Raw genomic sequence first — 20,426 nt, 5'->3', positions numbered from 1 at the left:
TCCGCCATACGGACAGGTTACCAGTATTTTTACAGTTTCATAGAACTCCCAGACCAGTTCATCAGCATGCAGCACACGGACCGTCTTCGGGTGCAGCAAAAGGCAAGTGAATAGAAAGATACAGATTTGGTAACAGCATCTTTTAAAGGGGTATTACAGTTGTAGCAAGGACAGGGTGGTAACTATTAGATTTGTGGGCGTCTTACCTCTGGGACCCCCACCAATCACAAGAAAGGGACCCTGTTCTCTACAAACCTCCAACAAATGAATGGAGTAGTAGTTGAGCATACAAACGGGTTGACTCACTATGGGAGTCTGTGTGCTGTGAACTGAGGGCTGTGCTGGGATTTGAGGTTTGAGCCGGGCTGGAGGACTTAAGCCTCTCTGAAGGTGAACAGGCCGCCTATGGACTTGATGAGGCTGAACTGCTAACAGGGTGTGATTTAACACCCAGGAGAAAAGGTGACTTTAACTTTAAAATCTGCTATAACGAGTTATGTAAACAGTGTAGCACTCATTTTCTATATGAGGGAAACAGTGGCTGTCTGGACAGGGTCGAGGAACCACTGATCTCGAGGTCCCAGTGATAGGGTGTGCACTTATATAGAAGTATGGCAACTATCCTATTACTACATACAGAGAAACAGGTAAGATGCTTCATTGGTACTTTCTTAATTTCTTTATATTTCTATTCTCAAAATAGTGATTTACGAACATTAGTCATAGACCCTTTTATGACGATAATGTCTTTCTGCCCTGACCCCACACTGAATGAATTCATTTGCAGCAGTTGTTGCCTTGGAGACAGGAAGAACACAAAGCAGAGCTGGATATGTACTATGATCTGTCACTCAGGTGGGGGTAGCCGTGTTGCCCTGTATACATTGTCTGTACATAAAAACATGAGCCATCCTCAGCGTGAACCTTACAATATTAATTGTATGAGGGTACTAACCATTTTATAATGTCCAATATAAAATGTATCATAGGAGACAGGATGTTATCTAACATAATACATGCACATGTATGGCATTTCCAGATTCTGAGATTTATTCTTGAAAATGCCCCTGTATTCTTCTTATGCACTAGCTGCATGAAATACTTATACTTTATGTAAGTTAATGAGAATTACTATGTTAAAGAAATTGATACAAGGATGCAAATTGTTACCATGCATAAATATAGCAGCAGGGGTAATTAAAATAAATATATATAAAACAGCAAGTATATCAACTGAGTTTCAGTTTTGAATTTAACAAGGAAAGAATTAGACTTATTAACATAAAGTTCCCAGGATCTGTGCTATGGATCTAAGGCCCAGGGTTTGACTCCAACATACAGTGCTTAAAGAGGACCTTTCATCTGGCAAAACATTGTGAATTAAGTGTCGAGATCTGTACAGCGGCGCCCAGGGATCTCACTGCACCTACTATTATCCCAGGGCGTCGCTCCGTTCTCCTGCTATTCCCTCTGGTATGTTCGGTCACTTGGTTATAGTAGGCGGAGACTTAGGGGACTTGGTTATAGTAGGAGGAGACTGCCCTTGTTCTCCTGGGTGTCTCCTCCTCCTAGGCTGTAGCGCTGGCCAATCGCAGCACAGAGCTCACAGCCTGGGAGTTTTTTTTTCTCCCAGGCTGTGAGCTCTGCGCTGTGATTGGCCAGCACTACAGCCTAGGAGAAGGAGACGCCCAGGAGAACAAGGGCAGTCTCCTCCTACTATAACCAAGTAACCGAACATACTGGTGGGCATAGCAGGAGAACGGAGCGGCGCCCTGGGATAATAGTAAGTGCAGTGAGATCCCTGGGCGCCGCTGTACAGATCATGACACTTAGTTCACAATGTTTTGCCAGATTAAAGGTCCTCTTTAAGTATCATCTCTATATGTTACCTAAATAACAGTCTAAAAATGTACACACTGCTTTCATAACAGTACCACACAATGTCAATGAAAACTGATATAATATGGACATATAATATCGAGCAGTCATACTGAGTGAAGGTGGAAATGGAGTCAGCAAACATATGCAGCCCCCTAAAAAGAAAATATAATAAAATAAAGCAAAATCATGCTTTCCATTAGTATATCACATGCATTCAGGTCCAAACTAGAACAACCACATTAACTGACCTATTAGGGACACACAAGTCAAACATAAATCCTACACAACAAATAATATGTTTACCCAATAATCACATTGAATGCATCATCACCATAAAACATATGGTACCTTTATTTAAATAACATGGACAATGCATATACCCATTGATGCTGCTGCCACACCAGTGTCCCTAAGGCTGAGTTCACACGGGCGAGATTTCCGCGCGGGTGCAATGCAGTAGGTGAACGCATTGCACCTGCACTGAATCCTGACCCATTCATTTCAATGGGGCTGTGCACATGAGCATTTTTTTTCATGCATCACTTCTGCAATGCTTTAAAATCGCAGCATGTTCTATATTCTGCGTTTTTAACGCAGCCCTGGCTCCATAGAAGTGAATGGGGCTGCGTTAATAACGCATTGCATCTGCAAGCAAGTGCGGATGCAATGCGTTTTTCACTGATGGTTGCTAGGAGATGTTGTTTGTAAACATTCAGTTTTTTATCACGCGCGTGAAAAATGCATCAAAACGCATTGCATCCGCGCGGAAAAAACTGAACAACTAAACGCAATTGCAGCCAAAACTGACTGAACTTGCTTGCAAAATGGTGCGAGTTTAACTGAACGCACCCTGAACGCATCCGGACCAAATCTGTCACGCTCGTGTGAACTCAGCCTAACTCACCCAATGCGTTTTACCAAAATGCTTTGTCAGGGGAGCATGTCATGCAAATGCCTTCTGATGGCTTGTGTAGATGCTGTCCTAGGCTTGAGATGTGATGTTCAATTTCACTTGCAGTTTAGAATGGATCACTACATGCCAATCTTCTAATCACATGACCTATCTGTTCGCCTCTGTGCACTTCTCACTATCATTCCAGTTCATCAGTGTTCTCCCAACCTCCAAGACACGCAACGTTGAACTGGTTGCATAGTGATCTGTTGAAGTGATAAACCAAGGTCTCTCAGTTCAAGCATTCTGTCTCTTTCAGTTTGCGATAAGTGGCAATAACTGGCATGTCGACGAACAGGCGGCATCCAGAGGCGTCTCTAGCTTTCAAATTTGGCGGGGGGGGGGGGGCACAATGGGGGCCAGGACAAAAGTAGGGGGGGGGGCAGCTATAACAACGATACATTTACACAAGTATGCTTAGAAATACTGCAATACTTTACCCAATACCTAAAACCGCAACAGGGGAGAAAAGTCCTGCTGTCTGTGGTTTTAAAAAAATATATATAAATCATTCAGATTTCAACATGTCCTAGTTGCCTGTGGAGGACACTGTTATAGGGAGGGGGATCTGTGGATTACACTGCTATGGGGGGATCTGTGGATGACACTATTATGGAGAGGGATCTGTGGATGACACTGTTATGGAGGGGGATCTGTGGATGACACATACCGTATATAGCATCTTATGCTATATGTGTCATCCACAGATCCACCCCATGACAGTGTCATCCACAGATCCCTCTCCATAACAGTGTCATCCACAGATCCCCCTCCCTATAACAGTGTCATCCACAGATCCCCCTCCCTATAACAGTGTCATCCACAGATCCCCCTCCCTATAACAGTGTCATCCACAGATCTCCCTCCCCACCGCTCACAGGAGTGTACATTTGATATTTCTAAACTGTAATCCATATCCTGCAATAACTTTAACTTTAAATCAGGATTCAGCAGCCGCTCATCTTTACTAGTACCTTAACCTTACACCACTCGGCTAGCTTTGGTAACTGGGCCAGGCTACAGCCTACAAGCACTGCCTGTTAGTTGTTACCGAGCGAGTGCTGATTTCTGCAGGTCAGAGGATACAGATTACAGTTTAGAAGAAATGTACACTCCTGTGAGTGGTCCAGACCAGTGGCGGATCCAGAGCCTGGTCTCGGGAGGGACACTTCCAGATGCTGTCTGCTGCCATAAAACAATGGTGCTTATAGAACAGACTACACAGTGTAGAGGTATACTGTATATTGTGTGGCACAGTGTATGCTATATGTGTATAACATAAACATATTTCACATGAAAACTTACAATTACTTGGCTTGGCCCTTGGGGATCTCGGACACCACTTCAACACTTGGCTGGGGGGCTCGGTGGAGCTAATGTGTTTTATCCTAATGAGAAAGATTTCATAATAAGGATTTAGAGAAGGGGCAGAGGGATAGCAGAGCAGGGAGAGGCTGGTGCTGCTACTAGGGGGCTCATACCATGGGGGAGCAATATAGCCCACCCCTAGTAGAAATAATTCTCCTTATAATGTGACAGTGCAAAAAACAAAACCTTGTAATGCCCCCAGTTGAGCTAATGTCCCCAAGGTATAAAATACCCCTATATAGTGCTCCCAGTAAATGCCCCAATAGTGCTCCTATCCCCCTTTCTCCTAGTGCCCCCCATAATGTACCAGTATAAAATACCCCTTCTTAGTGCCCCCCGTAGATGACCCCATAGTACTCCTCTCCCCCCTTCCCCATAGTACCCACCATAATATGTCCCAGTATAAAATGCTACTGTACAGAGACCCCCATATAAAATACCCCTTCTTTGTGGCCTCAGTAGATACCCCTATAGTGCCCACCAATAATGTGCTAGTAATAAGTGCCCCCAATAATGTGCCAGTAATAAGTGCCCCAATCATGTGCCAGTAACAAGAGCCCCCTAATGTGCCAGTAATAAGAGCCCCCCACCATGTGCCAGTAATAAGAGCCCCCATCATGTGCCAGTAATAAGAGCCCCCAAATGTGCCAGTAACAAGAGCCCCCATCATGTGTCAGTAATGAGCCCCCCAATGTGCCAGTAACAAGAGCCCCTATCACGTGCCAGCAATAAGAGCCCCCCAATGTGCCAGTAATTAGAGCCCAGCCCCCCATCGTGTGCCAGTAATAAGAGCCCCCCAATGTGCCAGTAACAAGAGCCCCCTCATCAATTGCCAGTAACAAGAGCCCCCCCATCAATTGCCAGTAATAAGCCCCCCATCACGTGCCAGTAATAAGAGCCCCCCCATCAAATGCCAGTAACAAGAGCCCTCCCATCATGTGCCAGTAACAAGAGCCCCCCCATCATGTGCCAGTAACAAGAGCCCCCCCATCATGTGCCAGTAACAAGAGACCCCCAATGTGTCAGTAACAAGAGCCCCATCATGTGCCAGTAATAAGAGCCCCCCCATCATGTGCCAGCCCAGAAACAAGAGCTTAGAGCCCCCCCAATGTGCCGGTAACAAGATCCCCCCTAATGTGCCTGTACATATAAAAAAACAACAACACATACTTACCTCCATGTCAGCGATGCAGGCCATATGGGGGCACATGCGGGGCACAGCGCAATATAGGGGGGCCGTGGCCCCATCTGGCCCTCCCTTGGCGACGCCACTGAAGGCATCACACAATCATCCCACAAGACTTGAAAAAATGTGATCATCTGAAGATCTAACCTGCTACTTCCTTGATGGCTTGTCCTTCTCTGTTTTGTAATCTCAATGCTGAGGAGTGTAAAAACAGCCTTGGTACTATGTGCAAGCTGCTCAGTACACACACATAACCATAGGTGACTCTTTCTCATTCCCTATGGTTACCTCCCCCTTTCCCAGTTGAAAATGGTCCCATCATTCTTGGTCTACACCATGGCATTGCTCTCCAGCCTGGCTCCTCTCCTAATCCTGGTCCCCACTATGGCTCCCCTCTGATTTCTGGACCCCAGCATGGCTCCTCACTCCTAGTCCCCGATGTGGCTCCTCTTCTCTTTCCTGGTTGCTCAGCATGGCTTATCTCTAATTCCTGGTCGGTAGCATGGCTTCCGTTCTCATTCTTTGTCTCCAGAATGGCTGAACCTCTCATCCTTTATTCCCACCTTGGCTCACTCTCTTATTCCTGGGCCCCCCACATGACCCTCAAATCATTCATGGTCACAGAATGGCTGTCCCACTTTTTTCTGATCCCCAAGATGGCTTACCTGTTATTTCTAGTCCCCAACATGGCACCCCTCTCTATTTTTCTCTTCACTACTAACATTGACACCGCAGTGACAGCAATCATGTGAGCTACACCCACCAATTCCCTGATACCCTCCTATGAGGCTTGTGGGTGCTGTAAAAGCTCCTTTTCCAGCTCTCTCCACTCAAATGATGTGCCACTATGAAAGCAGCTTCTCTCCAGTGATGCCCCTTTAAAATCTCCTGCTCATGCTTCATTCTGAAAATTCAGTGTAGGGGGTCCTCCATATCAAGGCCATTCACAGAGATCATTAGTGACTACCACTAAAAAATTTGCTCAAAAAAGTGGTATTTGGTCGAAACAAGGGAGTGGTCTGCTTATAGAGGGGCGGCTTCCATAGAGTATAATCAGGGAGTAAAATCAGTCACAGAAAAAAATGCTCTGAAGTGGGGGGCTATCTTTTGGCCATTTTTTCACGCATACTGGACAAATAAAATTGCTATTCAACTATAATATCTCTTTTTCTCCAAGTGCTCCAGAGTGTTTTATAGTGCCTGATTACACAGGCTGATGCAAACAGAATGCAGGAGGAACAGTTCCTCCTTTATTCTGTTCTCCTCATTATTGGCAGCACATCCCTTATTACACATAATGTAGATGTGCTGCCGATAATCAGGCACCTTTCATTCCGATGAAGCATGTCCAGCTGCCGATGATCGAGCGTTTGCTCGTTCATTGGCTGATTGCTTGATTATACAAGCCAATTATCGGGAATGAGCACTTGTACCCAATAATTATACCTATATACTATTCTTGGTGGTTAAGAGCCTTAAAGGGGTTATCCCATCATAGACAATGGGGGCCTATCGCTAGGATATGCCCCCATTGTCTGATAGGTGCGGGTCCCACCGCTGGGACATGCACCTACAAGGAGAACGGAGCCAGGGAGAGTTGTGGCTGGAGGACCCCGGGGTCCGTCCACCACCAGGCGCAGCTCCCCGCCTCTCCCATTGAAGTGATTGGGAGCGCACCGCGCATGCGCGGCCAACGCTCCCATTCATTTCTATAGGGCCGTCGAAAATAGCCGAGCCAGCGCTCGGCTATTTTCAGCGGCTCCATAGAAATTAATGGAGGGCGGCTGTGCATGCGCAGTGCGCCCTCCTCAAGTTTCTCCGCTCCGTTCTGCTTGTAGGTGCGGGTCCCAGCGGTGGGACCCGCACCTATCAGACAATGGGGACATATCCTAGCGATAGGCCCCCATTGTCTATGATGGGATAACCCCTAACCCTGGATGTCTAGGGTGTTGAATGGAATAATGTCCATGGTGGTCTAGAGATTAACATCCCAGGTATTCTATGATGTTCTATGTATTAACTTGCTTAGCAGTATCTCAATACTGTCTCATATGCATGCTGTATTGTGGTCTATATAGTCTTCTGGTTTACTAGCTCATTGATTGAATAGGTGCTTCCATCTTAAACACCCCTGATTTTATGGTGCATTGGACAGATTCATATATCTATATCTTTGATTCATTTAAATAGAATGTGATACTTTTTTCTATGAAGTCTTGAAATGAACAGAGCGGCAGGTCAGGCATGTGCACAAACAGACTTGATTTTATTTAAATCAAAGATATAGCTACAAAAATGAATTAGAGTTGTCACTGCTGAAATACTCCTTTAATGCTTTGATGTGCTTTCAAGCATTTGTTTACAAATTTAAATCAAAGGACTCCTAAAATGCTCAAATTTTATTTCTATCTCTTAAAAAGACCTCCTCTTAAGGTCTACTATGATATTAACTAATGTGAACTAAATCAAAAGGTATACAGTAAGGTACAAACAATATTCATGAGGGCAGCTAGCACAGGTTATTTGGGCAAGGGGGTACCCTAAAGGGAAAAACTCACCCTGAGAATACCCTGTCTAGCCCTGAAGCCTGGAGGAGGCCCCTAGTGGTGGAGACCCTCCGTCCTCGTACTTGTGCTAACTAGCCCTCATATACCCTAAAGACTTACAGTGCTGCTCATAATTATTCATGCCCCTGGCAAATTTTGACTTAGTTATTTTTATTCAACCAGCAAGTAATTTTTTGACGGGAAATGACATAGGTGTCTCACAAAAGATAATAAGATAAGACGATTTAAAATAGGCATTATTGTGGGAAAAAAAAACATTCTCAGCTTTTATTTACATTTGAGCAAAAAGTGTCCAGTCCAAAATTATTCATACCCTTCTCATTAATCAATAGAAAAGCCTTTATTGGCTATTACAGCAATCAAACGCTTCCTATAATTGCAGACCATGCTTTTTGCATGTCTCCACAGGTATTTTGCTCATTCATCTTTAGCAGTGAGTTCCAAATCTTTCAGGTTGGAGGGTCTTCTTGCCATCACCCTGATCTTTAGCTCAATCCACAGATTCTCAATTGTATTCAAGTCTGGACATTAATGTTGTTGTCTGCTAACCATTTCTTCACCACTTTTGCTGTGTGTCTTGGGTCATTGTCATGCTGAAATGTCCACTGGTGCCCAAGGCCAAGTTTCTCTGCAGACTGCCTGATGTTGTCGTTGAGAATCCTTATGTATTGCTCTTGTTTCATCTGACGATAACGCAGAAGACCAGAAGTCTTCTTCTTTGTCCAGATGAGCTTTTGCAAAGGCCAAGTGAGCGTTTGTGTGCCTTATCTGGAGAAGTGGAACCCAGCAGTGTGCAGTGTGTCCGTTGGATTGTCTGCCTTGAGACATTGCCACCAGCAGAGCCCAGATTCACCAGGATGGCCTTGGTGGTGATCCTTGGATTCTTTTTTACCTCTCTAACTATCCTCCTGGCCAGCACAGGTGTCACTTTTGGCTTCTGACCACGTCCTCTGAGATTTTCCACAGTGCGAAACATCTTGTACTTTTTGCTCAAATGTAAATAAAAGCTGAGAAATGTTTTTTTCCCCACAATAATGCCTCTGGTACATCGTCTTATTATCTTTTGGGAGACACCCATCAAAAAAATTTCTTGCTGGTTGAATAAAAGTAACTTTAAGTCAAAATTTGCCAGGGGTATGAATAATTATGGGCAGCACTGTATATGTGCTTCCAGGTACCCTGACGCATTTCCCCAGGGGGTCAGTGCGGGAAGACTGGCACGGGTCAAGTGTGTTATTAACACTTGCCCATGAGTATTTGGGTACAAAAATACTAAAGTTGATAGATGAAATGATACTTTGGACTCAGGCAAAAAGATAGACAAACGTTCAGAGGGGAGAAAGAGATGAAAAAGGTTCCATCTGGAGTTCCCATGTAAAAGCAGGTGCTGCTCCACCTAAAAATAAAAGTGAAGAGAACATACCTGTGTCACTAAAGTAGTCATGAGAAAACTCATCAAGATGTAATGGGCACTCATGAATATTACTCACATGCACCGTCCCCTCTGTATGCCTGCCTGGGTCCTGATGCTTGATGGTGCATACATCCCCTGAGGTTCACGTTCGGGTTTAAATATGGGTCGGATGTGTACACATTCAAGCCAGAGCACTTGCTTCCGGTCGGTGGAACGCATACCGGTGGAGCACACACGTCACTTCTGGTCCGGATAGCCAGACCCGTGACCAGAAGAGCAGAGCAAAGTCCCGTCCTCTGCTGTGGAACGCACGCGATGAGGCGCATCACATGCTTGCAGAGAGCCAGGGGAGGCAGCCGATGCTTATGATGGAGCTTTATATGGCCCTCCTTCTCTGTATGTGACATATTAGATCATTCACATATACATCCCAGAATGGGTTCCTCCTAATGGCCTTAGCTCTAGTGACCCCTCAATTTATGTATATGCAGGGTCACCCTTAAGAGGGCCATAGAGAGGGCCAAGGGCCGGAATGTCTGGGGAATCAATTATGCACCATTTTTGAGAGTAGATATCTAATACACAAAAAATATTTAAAGATATGTTAATTAAATTAGTGAGGTGTAATAAACACCATCCCATCATATTTGGATACTTTTTGTATCCCTGACCAGACCAGGGTCACCTATCAATATACGGAATGCTGAGGCCATAAAAATGGAAAAGAAATCATAGGAAGCAGTTAAAGACTAGTCTCTCATTTAAACCAGTGGGTGATTGGAAGCGGAATCTAAAGATCCATTCCGATTCCTTTCGGAGAATCCTCTTGTCCTAATCACCTTTTCATGATGGGAGGGGTATAACTTCCAAAACTGAGAAACGTAGGGTACGGGCATCCCCTGCATGATGTTCGATTATATGATTTGCTACTGGTGTCATGTTTTTCTTACGGATGTCATCCACATGTTCGCAAATTCTTCTCCTAAGTTTCCTCTAAAGCTACTTTCACACTAGCGTTATTTAAATCCGGCGTTCAATTCCGACACCGGAACTGCCTGCCGGATCCGGGAGAACGTGTGCAAACGGATTACATTTGCATGCTGATCAGGATTTTGATCACAATGAAAAAATGCATTGGAAAAAACGGTTCCGCCATTTATGGACTTTTACTTTTTTTTTTTTTTATTCGGGTTTAACATTGCAAAAGCCGGATCCGGTTTGACTGAACACACAGCGCTGTTAATGCAAGTCAATGGGAAAAAGACCGGATCCGGCGTTCAGTCAAAGTGTTCAGGATTTTTGGCCGGAGGTAAAAATACAACATGCTACGGTTTTTTGAAAAGCCTGATCAGTCAAAATGACTGAACTGAAGACATCCTGATGCATCCTGAACAGATTACTCTCCATTCAGAAGGCATTAGGATAAAACTGATCAGTTCTATTCCGGATTTGAGCCCCTAGGACGGAACTCAGTGCCGGAAAAGAAAAAAGCTAGTGTGAAAGTACCCTTAGTCTTGCCAATATATTCCTTGGGGCAGGGACACTGACAGATATAGACAACCTCTCTTAGTTTTGCAATTCACGAAATCCCTAATTTTAAAGATTTGGTTCGTGGCGGAGCAGGAGATCATTTTTGAGGTGGAGATATAATCATATGCTTTACAGCTGCCGCAACGGAAGATCCCCAAGTGCGACTCCCTATTGGACTCTTTTGATTTCAGCATTACCCCTGTCGAAGGTGGAGATTAAACGCATTTCAGTCGTTTTGTCAGGTGGGGATCTCAGGGTAAGGAGGTTTGCGCTCTCCTGTGTGGATGCTTGTTTGAAACCATCTCTCAGGATCCCTTATGGATAGCCCCTATCTAGCATTCTGTTCTGTAGTTTTCTGGCTTCTATATGGAAATTTCTAGTATCCGAGCAGTTCCTCCAAACCCGCAAATACTGACCCTTGAGGATGCCTCTTTTTTCGGCCGGGGATGGTGGCTGTCCCAATGAAGGATTTAATTTGTTGCTGTAGGTTTTCTAAACAGTGTGATCATCAATTTATCCCCATGTTTGATCACCCTTTCATCAAGGAAAGTAATCTGCTCATCCTGAGTTTCATGAGTAAACTAGACCAATCTCATTCATGTTAAAAGTATCAGTGAATCTACTAAAGTCCTCTCTATTCCCGTTACAGATCACAAAGATGTCCTCGATATATCTTGTCCAGAATGAGACTTTGTCACTCCACCATGTTTGTTGATCTGGATATACAACTGTGTCCTCCCACCAGCCTAGGAAGAGATTTGCATACGTGGGGGCACAGGGGCTCCCCCTCACAGTCCCCCTAAGCTGGTGGTAGAAGCGGGAATTGAACAGAAAGAAGTTGTGAGTAAGAATAAACTCTAGTAGAGAAAGGATAAACTGTGGGCCCCAAACTGTGTACCCCTCATGCTAAGATAGTACGCCACGGCAAACAGTCCCTTATCATGTGGAATGGAACTGTACAGAGATTCCACGTCTATGCTGGCTAAGAGGCATGAGGGGTCCACAGTTAGGGTTTCTATTTTCCTGAGAAAATCCATGGTGTTCCGGGTATATGAAGGGAGTCCCAGGACAAATTGCCTAAGGACCTGGTCCAGGTAGAGACCGCAGTTTTGCTTGAGCGAGTTAACCCCTGAGACAATCGGATGTCCTTTTAAGGAGTTCACGTCCTTATGGATTTTAGGGAGTGTGTAGAAGGTTGCTAGTTGTGGTGTCTTGGGTAAGATGAATTTATATTCTGCTTCATTTAACACCTTTTTGGTTATCCCAATATTTAGGATAGCTTCCAGTTCTGCTAAAAACATGGGTTTTGGGTCAGTCCCTATTGTGCAGTAGTCTCCCCGGTCCATTAAGATGTCATAGCACATTTTCTGGTACTTCTCGTGCTCCAGAATCACACGATTGCCACCTTTGTCTGATGGCTTGATAATGATCGATTTGTCTTTTTCTAATGAGTTCAGTGCCTCCCTCTCCTTAAGTTGTAATTAAGGGGATGTCTAATCTTTAGATTCTCAAGTTCGGATCCGAGCATTACCTACTGCAGGTGTAGGAGCCTCAAAGACCGACTTGTTCACAGCCACTATACAGCCCCAATAGGGAGTGGCACTTGGTTTGACCGAAACCTTTGGGGATATTCTGTTGCGGTAGCTGTAAAGCATGTGATTATCTCTCCACCTCAAAAATGATCTCCTGCTCCGCCATGAACCAGATCTTTAAAATTAGAGATTTTGTGAATTGCAAAACTAGAGGGGTTGTCTATATCTGTCAGTGTTCCTGCCCCAAGGACTATATTGGCAAGACTAAGAGGGAACTTAGGAGAAGAACTTGCGAACATGTGAATGACATCCGTAAGAAAAACATGACACCAGTAGCAAATCATATACCGTAATCGAACATCATGCAGGGGATGCCCGTACCCTATGTTTTTCAGTTTTGGAAGTTATACCCCTCCCATCATGAAAAGGTGACTGGGACAAGAGGATTCTCCAAAAGGAAGCGGAATGGATCTTTAGATTCCGCTCCCAATCACCCACTGGTTTAAATGAGAGACTGCTTCCCATGATTTATTTTCAATTTTTATGGCCTCAGCATTCTGTATATTGATAGGTGACCCTGGTCTGGTCAGGGATACAAAAAGTATCAAAATATGATGGGATGGTGTTTATTACACTTCACTCATTGACAACATATCTTTAAATATTTTTTGTGAATTAGATATCTACTCTCAAAAATGGTGTATAATTGATTTCCCAGACATTCCGGCCCTTGGCCCTCTCTATGGCCCTCTTAAGGGTGACCCTGCATATACATAAATTGAGGGGTCACTAGAGCTAAGGCCATTAGGAGGAACCCATTCTGAGATGTATATGTGAATGATCTAATATGTCACATACAGAGAAGGAGGGCCGTATAAAGCTCCATCATAAGCATCGGCTGCCTTCCCCTGGATCTCTGCAAGCACGTGATGCGCCTCATTGCGTGTGTTCTACAGCAGAGGACGGGACTTTCCTCTGCTCTTCTGGTCACGGGTCTGGCTATCCGGACCAGAAGTGACGTGTGCGATCCACCGGTATGTGTTTCACCCACTGGAAGCAAGTGCTCTGGTGTGAATGTGTACACATCTGACCCATATTTAAACCCGAACCTGAACCTCAGGGGACGTATGCACCATCAAGCATCAGGACCCAGGCAGGCATACAGAGGGGATGGTGCATGTGAGTAATATTCATGAGTGCCCATTACATCTTGATGAGTTTTCTCATGACTACTTTAGTGACACAGGTATGTTCTCTTCACTTTTATTTTTAGGTGGAGCAGCACCTGCTTTTACATGGGAACTCCAGATGGAACTTTAGTATTTTTGTACCCAAATACTCATGGGCAAGTGTTAATAACACACTTGACCCGTGCCAGTCTTCCCACACTAACCCCCTGAAGAACCTTTACTGGGGAAACACGTCGGGGTACCTGGAAGCACATATAAGTCTTTAGGGTATATGAAGGCTAGTTAGCGCAGGTACGAGGATGGAGGGTCTCCACCACTAGGGGCCACCTCCGGGCTTCAGGGCTAGACAGGGTATTCTCAGGGTGAGTTTTTCCCTTTAGGGTACCCCCTTGCCCGAATAACCTGTGCTATCTCCCCTCATGAATATTGTTTGTACCTAACTGTATACCTTTTGATTTTGTTTACATTAGTTAATAACATAGTAGACCTTAAGAGAAGGTCTTTTTAAGAGATAGAAATACAATTTTAGCATTTTGGGAGTCCTTTGATTTAAATTTGTAATACATTTGAGAGACGGGACCTATGGTTTGCAAACACCACATTATCTATTAAGTTTTTTCAGATAAGCATTTGTTTACTGTTATGTGGGACCTTCACTGGTATTAATTGCATTAAAATGAACAATCTTCCTTCAACCTACCGTATATTGATCGCTAAGTATATGGATTATGAGTCATTGGGTTAAAGTTAAGCCAAATTACTAATAGCTGTATTTTTGTGAATACAGCTGTCATTTAAAAGCGTATTCCTATCTCAGAAAATGATAGTATATTGCTAGTATAGTCCATCAATGTCACATAGGCGCTGGTCCCACCTCTGGTTTGCTTACCTTCAGGGCTTATGCACACGCCTGCTCCGTGCATTAGGGTCCGCAATTTGCGGTCCCTAATGCACGGCACTATCCATGCGGCTGCCGCGATGGATCCAGCCCATTCAACTTGAATGTTCTATTTTTTCATTGCGGACGGATCTGTCGTGGCAGCCACACGGATGGTGCCCGTGCATTGGGGACCGCAAATTCCGGACCCTAATGCACGAAACGGCCGAGCAACGACCATGTGCATGAGCCCTTAGTTTGGGGTCCCCTTTCCAGAAATAGGACCTGCATCTTTGTGACATTGAGGGCAAATCCTATCAATGTGTCATCAATATCTGAGATGGATATAACCCTTTCAGTTCAGTGTAAAGGGTAACCACTTACAAATCATCTGCAAAATCTGCATGTCTTCCATTGCAAAAGGTGCAATCCGGAGCAAGTCTGCAGAAAGTCAGCATCAAAGTCCACATGGAGACATGTGGATTTTGTGGCGGATTTGTCCATAGCTTAAAATTCCAGTATGTCTGAATCCCCCAACAAAAATAAATAAAAATTGGTAAAATAAAAATAATATATATTAAATGCAGATATCAAACACAAGAAATCAATAAATGGTTGGGGCTACTACATAATATAGACCATAATTCTTCTAGGAACCATTCTGAAGTGAAATGGGCTTTGGGCAAGTTCAGTGATAGCAAACCAGGGGTCTTTTCAATAAGCATTGGGTTTTTGCAGAACTACAGTGAAAATGCATGTGCTATCAGTGTTGGCCTTATCAGATAAAGCACTGAAATGCAATTAATATTTAGGTCTGCATTATCAGTGTTTAATGCAGGCACTGCTTACTTGCCTGTGAAACTTTGATAAATGACAGATAGAAATATGTATGATTGCATAACATATACTTTAAGTGTAACCCTACCTGTCATTATTTGATTTCTTTTAAATAAATAGCTAGACAGCAGTTCCCACTGACAACTCAACTAGTGATGGCTTTATAGCTTGTCCTCTGTGTTGGACATACAATTAGTATCCCGGGATAGCAGTTAAGAAAAAATTAACTAGGATGTAAAAAGTGGCCTATATACAACAAAACGCCAGCGAATTTTACAACATCTGCATGCGGCCTAGAGAAATGAGCTTATATGCTATGCCTTAACATGTTAATGCAATTACCCTTTGTTAAGCTGCAGCATTAGACAAATTTGTCAAACTCTTTTAGGGATCACATGGCCAAGAAGTATGTCCATTTCCCTAATGCATAGTACACACTTATACACAGCGAAGCATTGACCATGCAGCTAAGGACACCGCAACGCTAAACATTACAATCTATTATATGGCTTGTTCAATCATTGCTAACTTGTATATTGTGACAATATTCGCAAAACAGGTTTATGCATCAGGCTGCTAGGTTATGGATTTCTTATGCAAATTATGAAACAGAGAGTAAGGATGGATGGGAAGACAGACGCCGTAACATTAAAGAGATGAAGCAAAAGGCAGACAGGGGGAGGAACACACAAGATAGACTATTGAAGGCAGGTGTTCTATGAGGAGAATAAATACTAAATATCATTGTGAACTCATGCTGATGTATTCAAGAACAAGAACAAAAATGAGATAGTTCAGATTTTTTTTAAAGGCATAGGAGGTCAGCCAATCCATCCCAATCCCCTGACAATTACCGTTTTCTTTTTCCTCCGGTTTTGCAGTCGGCTCACCACCAGATCGGTATATAGCACGGGTTTAAGGGTCCTGGATCTCTGAGGCCAGCCATAGCACAAGGTTTCCATACCCCTGTAATTACGACCATAGCGTACCGAGCACATGGACCGAGAACGCAGACGTCCAGCGCTGCTGTTGATACTGTTCACCCCAATCATCTTTATGATGGTGACTGCAATCCGTGTATATCTCCCTTAGCCACGGAAAATAAATAGGAGGAGGAGGAGAGAGGAAAAAAAAAAAAAAAAAAAGAATGTACAGCGATTCCGTTGATCTCGAAATAAAGAATTACTGGAGATTCCGTGCAGTTGACTTGGAGATCATGCAGGCTTACAACATTAGAAGGCAAAGGACCAAGATGCTGCCTGTTGAAGATATTCCTTCCTCATTGCTACCGCACAGCCCGAAAGTCATTTGCTTTCAAATAGATGATATTTTTTATCCACTGTGCTTCACTTCCACAGCCAGTCACCAATGACAACAGGAACAAGCTCTTGTGTGGACAGAAACTATTCCTCCTCCCCCTCTATCCTACGCTGCTTTCTGCTGCAGATGAAGGCCAGCTGTGATCTCTATAAGGAGTGAGTCAATCTCATAGAGCAGGGCAGACAGGAGGAACAAAATTACACTCGCTGCATTGAACCAATCGCAAGCCGGGGCTAGCACCTCCACAGTAAAGGCAATTAGTATTCACAGCGGCAGAAGCTTTGTGGGAAAGAATAGGATAAGTAACTCAGTAATGCGGCACGGCTAACGACAGGAGTAAATATGACATAACTAGGGGAAAAAGGGAAAATGAATGGTTTAAACGTGAAAAGCTGGGCTTCCGGGTCAGCATGGCAAATGCACGATTGCCGGTTATTGAAAAGCTGCCACCATTGTTACTGATTACACTGCTGTCAGTTACAAAATAATGGAGCTGTAAGCAGCTCTACAGATGTACAAGTGATGGCTTTGTCATTTGCATGCAGCATCAGGATTTTCCATGTATTTGCAGGTAAACTTACTGCATTATGGCTACAATACAGAAATGATGTCATTTAAAGCATAAATGTGGTTCTACCACATCTCTTAGGGTATATCCACATGGGACCTAAATATGGCAGACTTTCCGTGTAGATGTTTGCAAGGAAAAACTGCAGCAGATTACGGCACCAGCCAATCTCATCTACATGCTGCGGAATCTTTCCACAAGGAAACTGCAGATTTTTAAATCCACACCATGTCCATTTCTGCTGCATATTTTTTGCCCCATCATATATAGTATAGCATTGTGAAATCCACGTTATACATGCAGATTTAGCATTGATTTGTGGCAAAATCTGCAGTTTTTCTCATCCAATATGAATATATCCACACTTTTTGAATACACACACATGATTGACAAATCTAATCATTTATCAGAGTCCTTGAGCAGTGAGGGGCAGTCCCAGATGCTCATGAGGTTCCCCCCTCCTGCTTGACATCTCGCCCGGCTCTGTCTTGCGCCTGCGCCGCTGCTCCGAATAGCAGCACAAGTTCAGAGGCTCTGCTGCTGTTACCAGAGCGATGACTGTGCATGTGCCGCTACCCAGAAGTGTAGTGGCGCACAGGGGCGGATTGGGAACTCAAAGTGGGTGGAGCCAAACTGGCATAAGGCATGGCCAAGTCAAGTAGGCGAAGTCAGCAAACTGTTAAGCCAGCTACAAATACAGCCTTGTATATTATTGAGTAGCGGACTTGATAAATGTAACACAGATCCCATATTAGGCTGAGATGAGATCACTGTTTATTTTCCGTTCTTCTGAACCATCAAAAGAACAGGAAAATAAAGATCACGTAAAAAATAAAACAGATCCTGAACATCAGTTATGCACATTCGTTATAAAAAAAAAAAAAGTACTGCATCAGAATAATGGTAAAAAACGCCTTAGGGCTCACAGACGGATCTGCAAAACATGGATACCGGCCGTTTGCGTTCCTCATTTTGAGGAACAGATCATCCGGCCCCTAATTGAACAGTCCTATCCTTGTCCGTAGTGCAGACAAAGATGGGACATGTCCAGAATATTACATATCCAGCTTACCTTGTGTGGAAACTCTGCGTGCACGGAAGGAACAGGTTATCCAGGTAATATGAAGAAAGGAAAAATATCTGGCACTGGAATGATATTCAGTAAAAAAACGTCCTCTTTAATGAACGTAACATAAATCCAAGTACAAACAGATCCTCGCACAAAGCGGTTCTTGTTAACAACCGGTTTGTGCAAGGATCTGTTTGTACTTGGATTTATGTTACGTTTAATACAGAGGACGTTTTTTACTGAATATCATTCCAGTGCCGGATATTTTTCCTTTCTTTAAAGATGGGACATGTTCAATTTTTTTGCCGAACAGCCATGTTGACATACGGACATGGAATGCACGTGGAGTAATTTCCGTTTTTTTGCGGCCCCCATTGAAGTGAATGGTTCCACAAATAAAAAAATAAAAAACAGGACATGGAACAAAAATATGTTTGTATGAATGAGCCCTTAGATGTTACTTGACTTTATATTTTTATATTAAATTTTTTTTTTTTGTATTTTTTACTTTCTTTTTTTTTTTATGTTTATGGATCCAGATACTGTCCTTCTGAAAACTGCATTTTAGATAGATATACACTGCAGTACATATCTATTACTAGTAGTAGTACTGGGGGATATATATATATATATATATATATATATATACACACACACACACTGAAGGACTACCTAGATAGATCGATAGATAGATAGAAATACACTGCAGTACATATCTATATATATGTATCTCTCTCTCTCTCTCTCTCTCTATATATATATATACATAAATACACACTCCAGTAAATATCTATACATATGTATACAGTACAGACCAAAAGTTTGGACACACCTTCTCATTCAAAGAGTTTTCTGTATTTTCATGACTATGAAAATTGTAGATTCCCACTGAAGGCATCAAAACTATGAATTAACACATGTGGAATTATATACATAACAAAAAAGTGTGAAACAACTGAAAATATGTCATATTCTAGGTTCTTCAAAGTAGCCACCTTTTGCTTTGATTACTGCTTTGCACACTCTTGGCATTCTCTTGATGAGCTTCAAGAGGTAGTCACCTGAGATGGTCTTCCAACAGTCTTGAAGGAGTTCCCAGAGATGCTTAGCACTTGTTGGCCCTTTTGCCTTCACTCTGCAGTCCAGCTCACCCCAAACCATCTTGATTGGGTTCAGGTCCGGTGACTGTGGAGGCCAGGTCCTCTGGCGCAGCACCCCATCACTCTCCTTCATTGTCAAATAGCCCTTACACAGCCTGGAGGTGTGTTTGGGGTCATTGTCCTGTTGAAAAATAAATGATGGTCCAACTAAACGCAAACTGGATGGAATAGCATGCCGCTGCAAGATGCTGTGGTAGCCATACTGGTTCAGTATGCCTTCAATTTTGAATAAATCCCCAACAGTGTCACCAGCAAAGCACCCCCACACCATCACACCTCCTCCTCCATGCTTCACGGTGGGAACCAGGCATGTAGAGTCCATCCGTTCACCTTTTCTGCGTCGCACAAAGACACGGTGGTTGGAACCAAAGATCTAAAATTTGGACTCATCAGACCAAAGCACAGATTTCCACTGGTCTAATGTCCATTCTGTGTGTTCTTTAGCCCAAACAAGTCTCTTCTGCTTGTTGCCTGTCCTTAGCAGTGGTTTCCTAGCAGATATTCTACCATGAAGGCCTGATTTACACAGTCTCCTCTTAACAGTTGTTCTAGAGATGTGTCTGCTGCTAGAACTCTGTGTGGCATTGATCTGGTCTCTAATCTGAGCTGCTGTTAACCTGCGATTTCTGAGGCTAGTGACTCGAATTAACTTATCGTCCGCAGCAGAGGTGACTCTTGGTCTTCCTTTCCTAGGGCGGTCCGCATGTGAGCCAGTTTCTTTGTAGCGCTTGATGGTTTTTGTGGCTGCACTTGGGGACACTTTCAAAGTTTTCCCAATTTTTCGGACTGACTGACCTTCATTTCTTAAAGTAATGATGGCCACTCGTTTTTCTTTACTTAGCTGCTTTTTTCTTGCCATAATACAAATTCTAACAGTCTATTCAGTAGGACTATCAGCTGTGTATCCACCTGACTTCTCCACAACGCAACTGATGGTCTTAACCCCATTTATAAGGCAAGAAATCCCACTTATTA

At 43.6% G+C, this 20,426-nt stretch overlaps 1 protein-coding gene across 1 annotated transcript in view; it reads right to left on the bottom strand.

Annotated features, from left to right (window-relative positions):
- Nucleotides 1–20,426, bottom strand: part of PSD (pleckstrin and Sec7 domain containing) — a 245,691-nt gene that overhangs the window by 89,942 nt on the left and 135,323 nt on the right. The gene's annotated exons all lie outside the window — the stretch shown is intronic.

Source organism: Bufo gargarizans, chromosome 6, assembly GCF_014858855.1.
Source record: "Bufo gargarizans isolate SCDJY-AF-19 chromosome 6, ASM1485885v1, whole genome shotgun sequence".
NCBI lineage: Eukaryota > Metazoa > Chordata > Amphibia > Anura > Bufonidae > Bufo > Bufo gargarizans.
Note: the sequence above shows the minus strand (reverse complement) of the source record. Positions and strands in the feature narration are given on the sequence as shown.